Here is a 10,002-nt window from a genome sequence, read left to right as displayed (position 1 = left end):
AAGAAAGTTGAAGAGGATGGTGAGACAGAAGATACCAAACGGAGCCCTCATTCTCCCTGATGGTTCCCGAGGGAACCTCGAAGCTCAGAGGGAAGGACTAATGGAAGCTTTGTGTTCAGTAATTTTATGACTTCACAGCTTTTTAATAAGAAGAATTTTAACAAGGAGAGTTTCCTTCAGGTTTCTTAATGGAATGGGTGAGCTGAGTTTACTATTCCTCCCCCAAGTTAATCTCTGTTCTAAGATGCTTTCTCATCATCTTTCATGTTCTGAAGAAGAAGAAGGAAGAAGAGAAAGAAAAAAAGCAGTTGAGTTAGTTTACTTGAGGACAATTTTAGAGAGAAAGGAAGAGAGAGAGGAATTACATTTAAAGCTTGGAATCTTGTGTAAGGTTGATCTTCTCAAGACTCAGACCCCGGAAGCACAGGTGCTTCCAAGTGCCTCATGGGCCTGTTAGCTTTTCCATATCTCTTGTTGCAGGAACTGGTTATTTTTCATTCTTCATTTAAGTTCTTTTTAGGAAATAGTCTGAAAAACCAGTAGTGTTGTCCTAAGAATTAAAGGAACCCAATCATTTATATCAGGAAATTGAAGTCACTTCAGTGGCACTAAACAAAAATTTAGGTTCAAAAAAGCATTGCTATCTCAGGAGGTGACCATTTTGAAAATGACCCATCCCTCTGACTTGATGTTTCTCTGAAATTCTGAATCAGAAACAATCTATTAGCATTCACCTCTCCTGAGAATATATCAGAAACAGATGGCCTGCCCATTGGGTGGTTTAATGATAAAAGCCAAATTTTTGGTCTTGGATCTATGGTTTCTAAGTGATCAAAAAAAGGCCACTCCTGGCGGCGGCTCCATAGTGTAGTGGTTAGCACATGTGCTTTACACGCAGAAGGTCCTGGGTTTGCTCCCCAGATGGAGCCACAGACCATACCCCGGGTGTGTCAGGCCCCAGGTGCACGCCACGAGCGTGTGGGAGGAGACGCCCCACCTTCAGAGATCCAGTTCTTAAGGGGAAACAGCAACATCCATAGGTCACGGGTGGAAGTGGTGGGAGGGAATTAAAGAGGAGGAAAAAAAAAGGCCACGCCTTCCTGTCTGAGCCTCAGGTTCCTGACCCTGTCTCAATATGCTAAGAAAATAGATATGGAGAACAATTCTTAGTGAAGAAATGACAGCTACTCATCTGGTCATGGTTTGCAGGCTCAAGAACAAATCATGCCAAGTGAGAAATGGTCTTTGTACAGAGGAGTCCTTTCAAACCTTATTTTTGGTCACCGAGTCTGCATAGCTATTGTGGGTCTCCCTGCATATGCAGACCACTGTGGCAGCACTGTGAGAAGTGCAAAAGGAATAAAGACACAAACTGTGAAGGCAACATATGTGGGTCGATTCCACCATCGCCCCGCTCAGCATCCCTTCAACCACTTGGATGGGAACCCCTTTCCCACCCTTACCTGCTCACCATTCTCACGCTTCTCTCTGCCTTTCTCCAACCCCACTTTCTCACACCAAATCTGTTTGCCATAAAAGAAAAAGATCACAGTGCACATTCATATTAGAGTGCAAATGACTGATAGCAGTCTAAAACCTCCAGGAGACTTAAAATTTCCCGGGTCTCAAGGTCTTTAAAGAATGAAACTGCTAAAGTGGGATTTTAGCCATCACGGTCCAATGCAAGAGATGTTTCATGGGCCAGAAACTCCATTCAACAAACCATAAGTCACGCTACAGAAGTCTCTGCCGAGACCATCACTGTCCAATAGAAATACAATGGGAGTCATAAATGTAATTTTAAATTTTCTATTAGACTCATTTAAAAAAAAAAGAAACAGATAAAATTCTTTTAATAATCTATTTCATTAAAGCAAATATATCCAAAGTCTTACTTCAACATGTAATTGCTATAAAAAGAAATATTAATAGTATATTGTACATTTCTTTTTTTCATATTAACTCTTTGAAATCCAGTGTATGTTTTGCATTTGCAGCTCATGTCAATTTGCACCTGTCACATTTCCAAGTGCTCAGTAGATATGTGTGCCCTGCATTGGACAGCAGAGGTCTATTGAAGGACTGTGTGCAAGACAATTCCAAATTTGACAAATTGCTACTGCTGATAAAATTGCTTGTTTCCCTTCTTGCTCTGCATTCACCTGCCCTGTTGCTCTTCATTACACCTTCCATTCAGTGAGCACCCACAGTACATAGAATGGTGCATTTAAGCCTCATAACGACCCTAAGAGCTGGGTTCGGGTAAGGGGAAAAGGCACAGGTAGTGAAGAACTTGCCAGTGGTTCTTGCCTGCTGAGAAGCGGGAGACTGGATGAAGCACCAAGAAATGACCACAAAGGAAGGGACAGAAAAAAAGACAGATGCATTGGGCTAAGACTCTACAGCCATTTAAGATCATGAATGTTACACAAATGTGTGGGTCCCTCGTTGACAGAAAGGGACTCAGAAATGTAGCATCACAAAGCCTGTCCTCCCAACCACCCGTCTGTCCTCTTCTCCCAAACGAAGTCATGCAAAGTCGAACCCCGGTCACAGGGTCCTGTGCAGCTCTGTGCCTGCAGTGGTCCTCTAGCCATTCAAGCAACACATATCTGTATACACTGCACAGAACACAGAGAAATATGGCACACAAAACTGCCTTCTAGGGGCTTATAATCTAGTTGAGTAGATAATGAAAATGCGCCATATAACTCAGACCTTACTGTCAATAAACAGACTAAGAATTCAGAATAATCAAAGAAAGTTTCATGGAGGGGGTGGGGAAGATGGAGCCTGAGCCTTGAAGAAGAGCAGGAAAACAGCTGCAGATGGAAGGTTACCACAGGTGCTGGGTGCAAGCCAGCATAAAGGGCTGTGACCAGCACTAGGGCTCCCCTCACAGTAGAAAAATGGCCAGAGCTGTTCCTGACCTCCAACCTCACTACCATCCCCCCTTAGGAGGAGAGGTGCTATACCAGCATCCCCAGAAAATATCCAGATGGTCCGTTTGCTTAGGTCAACATGCTCCGCCTCAGGATCTGGGGTGACATCAGCTCACCTGGAATCTCCTAGAGATACAGGTGTAGATGTTACAAAGAGAGGGGAGAGAATGGATACAACCACAGCAGGAATGCAACTGTCAATCGTCCATGACACTGAGCTCCTAGGTGTGCATACCTTGCCCGAATTTTAAGGAGAAGGTATTATGGGATTGAGTTTGGCTTCTGAAGCATTTTGTCCATATGGACATGGGCTGACATTGCACTGGGTGACAACTTATGGGAGCTGTTTCACTTTCACCCTCTGGCTTCCTCTTTTTCTAATTATTCACAACATAGTAAACCACATTAACCTTAAATGTCACAAAAACAAATGCACTATCGACTTTTACACCAGATAATTCTTTGTCTTGGGCCTTATCCTGTTAAGTGTAGAATGTTTAGTAGCATCCCCCACCAGTTGTAAGTTGTGGCAACCAAAAATGTCTCCAGACATTGCCAATGTCTCCAGACATTGCCAATGTCCCCGGGGTGGCAAAATCACTCCCTGTTAAGAACCACTGCTCTGTGGGGTCCCGCTCCGGAGTCAGCCTTTGCCACACAGCAGGAACATTTAGTTCAAGGACAAAAATACTGCCCGGAGATCAGGGGCATGAGCTGGGGGCAGAATTAGCAGCTGTGTGACCTTGGACAAGTAGGTCCACCTCCTCTCATCTGCGCTTCATCCCGTGGTTGTAAAAAATCACACGAGATCATGTACACGCAGCCCTCGCCCCAATCTGTACCTGCACATCAATATCATTAGCTATTTTCCTGGCACAGTAACAAAAACAGACATATTTTATAGATTGTGTGTTTCAAGAGAATGTTCTTTGCAGGGGCAGAGTGAGGGATAGTGTTTGCTTGTTTGTTTTCTTTTTCTTTTTAAATTGGAGCCCTGCTTTGGAAGAGCAACAAAGAAAACTCTGCAGACTGTTTTTGTGGCTAGACCTCCTTGAGTTTTCCCTCTTCAAAGGCTCCTTGTCCCTTAGAAAGCTCCTTGTCCCTTAGAAAGGCATGGCCAGTGGAGACAAAAGTCAACCTACCAGTTAGCTGAGGCCTTGGGGAGGCTTCGTGGAGACAGACCAGGGTGGCCGCCCCACGTAGGCCCCAGAGCACACTCTGGGTGAGGGGGAGGGGAGGTAGTTGGCCAGGCCCGTGTTCCACTTGGTTCTGCTTGTGATCACCCTGCTCGTGGAGGGCTCTCCCTGTGTGGTCCCAGCTGCGGGTTCTTGGAGCTGCATGCGGCCTACGACGTCCTCATGCAAGAGTAGGGCTGTCAAGATGGCAAATTTGCTTCAAATAACTAACCTTTCTTCCATATAAGGCATATGTTTGCTCCGAAATGTCAACATTGGCTTCGCGCCCCTTTTTTAAAATTATACTCTGTCAATCTCTGCAACCCTCAACTAAGACGGTTGAAAATACCCAGTGGCACCGATCAGGAAATTTTGGGCTTCCCAATATGACATGGAAATCTGGGAAACCGGACGTGGTGACCGCACTCTAATTTTATGACCCTGACTTTATTGCCAGCACAGAGGCAATAAAGAGAAATAATAAACGAAACAGCATGCAGAGCTCAGAAGATGGCAGCCCAGTCAAATCTGTACAAGGCACCTAATCTTTCTGTGCCGCAGCTTCCTCTGTCCAGGGAAGGGAAGACTGACGTGTCCTTTGACACCACTTCCAGGTGACTTCATAAAAAGATACATCACTACTGTGTTCCTGGTGAGACCGTGCGCAAGTTAGCGGCATCATGCCCACCATCAGAAGTGGGAAGGCAAAATGGAAATATGGATTCTCAATATCATGACCCAGTGAATTAAAATATTAAAACCGATGAAAATAGAAGTATATTATCTGGGCTATGTGTTAACTCATAGTACAACCGTTTTCAGCAAATTGATTGTCAAATACTCAGTTTTTAGTATATTTTAATTTAATAATTTGTTTCACTAAGTTTTTACAAGAAAGAGAAAAGATCCTTTAATCTCCCCATATATGAAATCCTTAGAGAAGAGCAGTTTGTGATTTACATTCCCATCTCTGGGTTTTGGTTTTCTGCTTCATGAAATTATATGAATCAATCACAAAAAGATTAACAATTTAAGTTCTTAGGACCTCAGAACAATTAGCAATAGGCAATACTTCTGTTTTTCAGGTTCCAGAATTATTCCTTTATTTTAACTAAGATGTTCTGCCTACATTAAAACTACCTCCATCCACGTGTCGATAATAACAATGTGTAATATTTTATAGGTATGGACTCAAGAAATGCGAAACCTATGTTTTGATTTCCACTTTTTCTAATTCCAATGGCAACGCTTGCTAGCTATTAAATAAATGACTCCAACTTGGAAAAGGTGGACAACCGAAAACTGAGATAAAACTAATAGAAATACATACATATGTGTAGATGTATTAATATTCTTGAAAATAATTTAATTGCCATAACCGAAATATGCTCCTAAAAGTATTTAATAACAAGTAGTAGAATATAAAACAGGTTAAAAGTAAAAAGAAAAATGTGTAGTCAATGAATCCTGGAAAGTGGATATCTGCTTTCCAGTTATTAGTTTCTACCTGTTGGCGCTACCTCATTTTTGTCAGAGATATGGTGGAGTGACCTAGAGACTATTCAATTGCTAGTGGGAGAAGAACTTTGAGGATGTCCTCTTCACCTCTGACTTTCTCTGGGCCATTCTGCCTTTGTCCATAGGCTCCTCACCTTTGGAAGTGAGGAGAAGTTCCCGTAGCCAAGACGTGAAACATAAGTGAAATAAAGGGAATCCATTACTGGCCACTAGGAAGAGCCACATGGAATCTTCATGAGAAGCTTACTCTAGAGCAAGCTAGCTCCATTCCTACTATCATTTTAGCAAAGAGGTTTTCTCTTTTGTTTTCTTAAGCATTCATTTATAAACTCATTTTGCGACACACAGAAAAGAGGTCAATCCAGTGGTCCCCCTGCCAACCCAGAGACCTGGGACCAACACAGCTTTTCCTTTTCACTAACATTCACTGTGAAGAAAGACTGAATTTTTATTTCTCTTATTCAGAAGCACCACTCATATTTTTACTTCAGAATGAAATCACTGCTCAAACCAAGAAGACAGAACCAGGATCAATTCCGATTTTGCAGCAGCTTGGCTTAGTATTCTGCTGTTTTTGATATGCGGCCTAAGACATTAGCCTCCAAAGGTAGCTGATGGTCTTTTAAACACACTGAGTTATTTTTCGTGAAAAGTCCCTGAGAAAATGATCCTAAGAAACATATATGTGAGGGCCATCTGACTAGCAGGCAACACGGGGCGAGACGCTGCCCTTTGTGGCACTGGGCATAACCCTCATGTCAGCCATGGTTGAAGAACCTGGCCTTCTGCAGAAAGAGTGCCTGGGACCCCAAACTCCAGTGTATCAGAGTCTACAGTAAGAAGCTCTAGGGATCCTGCAGGCTATCTGTCCCTATGTAACAGCTCTTTCTATTCCTCTCAGCATCCTTGTCAGATGCAACCTGAGAGGGAATACAGGCCACTGAAGTCTCTTCACCTAATCTTAACTTGTCACTCCTTCCCTACTCCCTAAGTGTTTATTTAGGACACTATAGGACCAAAAGATAGATTCTACGTGAGCCTATCTAAAATTCAGCCCCCTTCCCCATCTTGAATTCACTTGCAAGTTGAGATCAGAGCTCTCTATCCCCAAAAACACGTAGAGGAAGTTATCACCCCATCTCGCCCTTCTCACTGTGCCTGGGCTCAGATATCCGGGAGACTTGGTAATGCCTTTCCATGATCCCCCAGGAAGAAGATATAAATGCAGTCCAAGGAAAAGTCTGGGCCTCCAATAACACTTTGGGGTAAATATTCACCATAAGTTAATAGTAAACCTAGACTCACTGAGAACCCATGCACCAAATTTGTCAGTAGATTCCTACTCCCAAGAGGGCCAGTTAAACTGCTTAATCCTAACAAAAGGCAGCAGAGCAGAGCCGGCCTGTTGACACCCTCACTTAACTCCAACTGGGCAAGTCATTTAACCTCCCTGTTTCCCAGTGTCCTCAGCTACCAAATGGTGTGGGCAATAACAATAACAATAACAATAACAATAACAATAACAATAACATGAGAACTAAAACACACATAAAGGGCTTGAAACATTCATGGCACCTAGTAAGTGATCAATAAGTATTAACTGATTATTAACCTGCTTTTCAAAGCCTTCCACTGCCAGCCCCCACCTACACTGATAAAAATGTTCTCTCCTTTGCTCAGTTTAGCTGACCCTCTGCCCAAGCAAGTTTGGTCTTCTCACTGCCTGAAAAGGCTCCATGTGGGTTCCTACATCTGTGCTTTTGTCTCTACTGGAAATATGTTTCTTGAATATCTAGGCTGACTCCTCCGGCCACTCCACATTTCTAAATTTCACCTTCCTTTCCTCTATGAACCAACTTGAACTCCCGCCGCTCCGGACTAGAAAGAGTTCTCCCCGCTCCTGCAAAGTATCGTATGTACAACCATTGCCATTCATCACTTAATCATGTGGCTCCCACTGTTTTCAAATTATTTAAATGTTATTGTTATTCAGATTTTTGTATGTCGTGATCCTATGTACTTAGCTAGACTAAGTCACCTGGAAAACATCACTACCCAGCCTTACAGAGTAAGCATGTGTATTATCATGCTGGAATTGCCATGATTGCTATCTGGGAATTGCCTAGTAAGTTTTAGACACAACTGGACAAATAGCTGTAGAAAAATATAAGGTTCATTAAAGCTTTTAAGTCTAATCAGAAGAGATTGTCTTTAAATATCAGGTCCCTGTTGATAGCTCCAAAGACCCCAACAGCCTATCATAGCCAGCCCCCAAACTTCATCAAAGTAGAGAGGGGAAAAAATGGATTATATTCACAGTTAATTTCTTGACTCTAGGGTTTACATTTATCCAATTTTAAAAATTAAAGCTAAAAGGGTTCATATAATTGTATAAAGCAAAAAGTTCATATCATCAAACAATCTGATTCTTATAAAAAGAAATACTGATGACCCAGGTGGAGGATTCAACCGCTGGACTGCCAGGTGACAACTCAAGAAAGAAGTGTCAATTTGGGAACTATTGGGGGACCACAGTCATGCACAGGCTGCTTTGCTGCGGGAAGATCCCTCTCTTGAGGACAAAGAGGCTTAATACGTAACAGGGGTGTTGTTGGAGCGTTCTGAGGCAAAATGTGGCTGATGGAACTGGAGCAACTGCCTCAGCATAAAACTGGTTTTATTTAGTTTTTTTTTTTTTTTTTTCAGATGTGTCTTTAAATTTTTAGAATTGCAACTAAACTCAACGCCATCTTCCTTTGAGCATCTCTTGCCCGGCGTCACAACAACTTATTCTAAGGCACCATTGGAAGGTCCTCGGAGGTGTCCTTTTATAGTCCTGCTCTTCTCAAAATTAACCATGGTCAGAATCTTACTATGTAGGCCACAATCGCAAGCCAGGAACCTGTTGTGTAGACGCCCTAAGGACTAGGCTACATCAAACCTTTCTGAACATCCATGACTAATTAGATCAGTCCTCCGCTCTTATACTCAGCTCTCTTCTGGGGCCTCTAATATATTTCTTTTTCAGTACCTTTAGGTGAGAATTAGAACTGTTTTTAAAGTGAGTCCCTGACTCCACCACCAGCAAGCTTCTTGCTCTGTAGTAGACATCTGTTCTTTTTGCCAAATCCAAAAATACCAACGGGCACAGACAAAAACGGTCCACAAGAAAATTTTCTCTCACTAGCCGAAGGACCAGAAAAGGAGCAGCCCATCAAGACAGAAAAGTTTTAGACAACAACGGCTCTCCTCCAGCCAAACACCGCAGGAAAAAGTCCAAGCCCCACTAACACCTCTGCCAGCAAAGGCTTCCATCCTCACCAAACTATAACAAGGCATGTCAGAGAAGGGCAAATGAGGAGCCAGGACTTTCAATTCACTGGGAGGACAAGGCCCTCCCCAACCCCCTGACACTCCCTATGGCGTCGGTGCAGACCACATGGGGAATCTGGACTTCTTCCCCATACACGGTAACAAGGCCCCTCTTCCTTCCTCTCTGAGGTGGCATCAGGAAGCCCAGGGGGAGAGTCAGGGCCTTTAGCACCACTCAACAGGACAAGATCATGTCCCCCACGGTCAGTGGAGGCTGTGCAGGGAGCAGTAACAGGGCAACCCTCCCTGTCCCAGCCAGGTTGGTATCAGTGGAGGCCTAGTGGTGAGCCTAAATTTTGAAATTTAAATATTATTTATTCTGCAAGAGACTCCATGGCTCCAGTTGGTGAGCACAGGCCTGAGGATGGGAGAGAGGAAGTGATACCCTTAGCAGGCCACCAGACTACTTTTTCACGGTGAACCTGCCCCACTGTCTTACAAGACCTCATTCGTGTGGCTGGAACAGCCCTAAACTGTAACCACAACTGAAAAATAATTCTAATTGTATCCTTGGTTTTAGGACCTGCCCACTTTGGGGTCAGGCAATTGTCAAGTTCTCAGCTTCCTATTTCTCCAGTTAAGTCATCTATTTCACCAAATGCAACATTTACCAAATACAAAATCAATGCCTATTGATATCCATAGCATTGGGATTTTATTTTAGGTGTAATGGAAATCACTGGAGGGTTCTAGGTGTCAAATTTGATGTATTGTTTTTAAATCTCTCTCCTTTTAGAGCACTGTGGATAATGGATTTTGGGGAAAGAAGTGAAATTAGTAAGAGCAGTAAGCAAGTAATGGATGAAGGTCAGCTTTTAGACAGAGAAGAAGGAGGAGCTATGGAAGAAAAAAGAAGAAAGACAAGAGATACTGAATAAACACGAGAAAATGAAAGTTAACAAGTAAGGAAGCTGAAAAAAAAAGCTAAAAGAAAATTGGAGAATAAATGCGTCATGGCTCTTTTCCTTCAACAACTAAAATATGAACTACACAGA

This window comes from Pteropus vampyrus, unplaced genomic scaffold, assembly GCF_000151845.1.
Source record: "Pteropus vampyrus isolate Shadow unplaced genomic scaffold, Pvam_2.0 Scaffold520, whole genome shotgun sequence".
In the NCBI taxonomy this organism is placed as follows: Eukaryota; Metazoa; Chordata; class Mammalia; order Chiroptera; family Pteropodidae; genus Pteropus; species Pteropus vampyrus.
Note: the sequence above shows the minus strand (reverse complement) of the source record.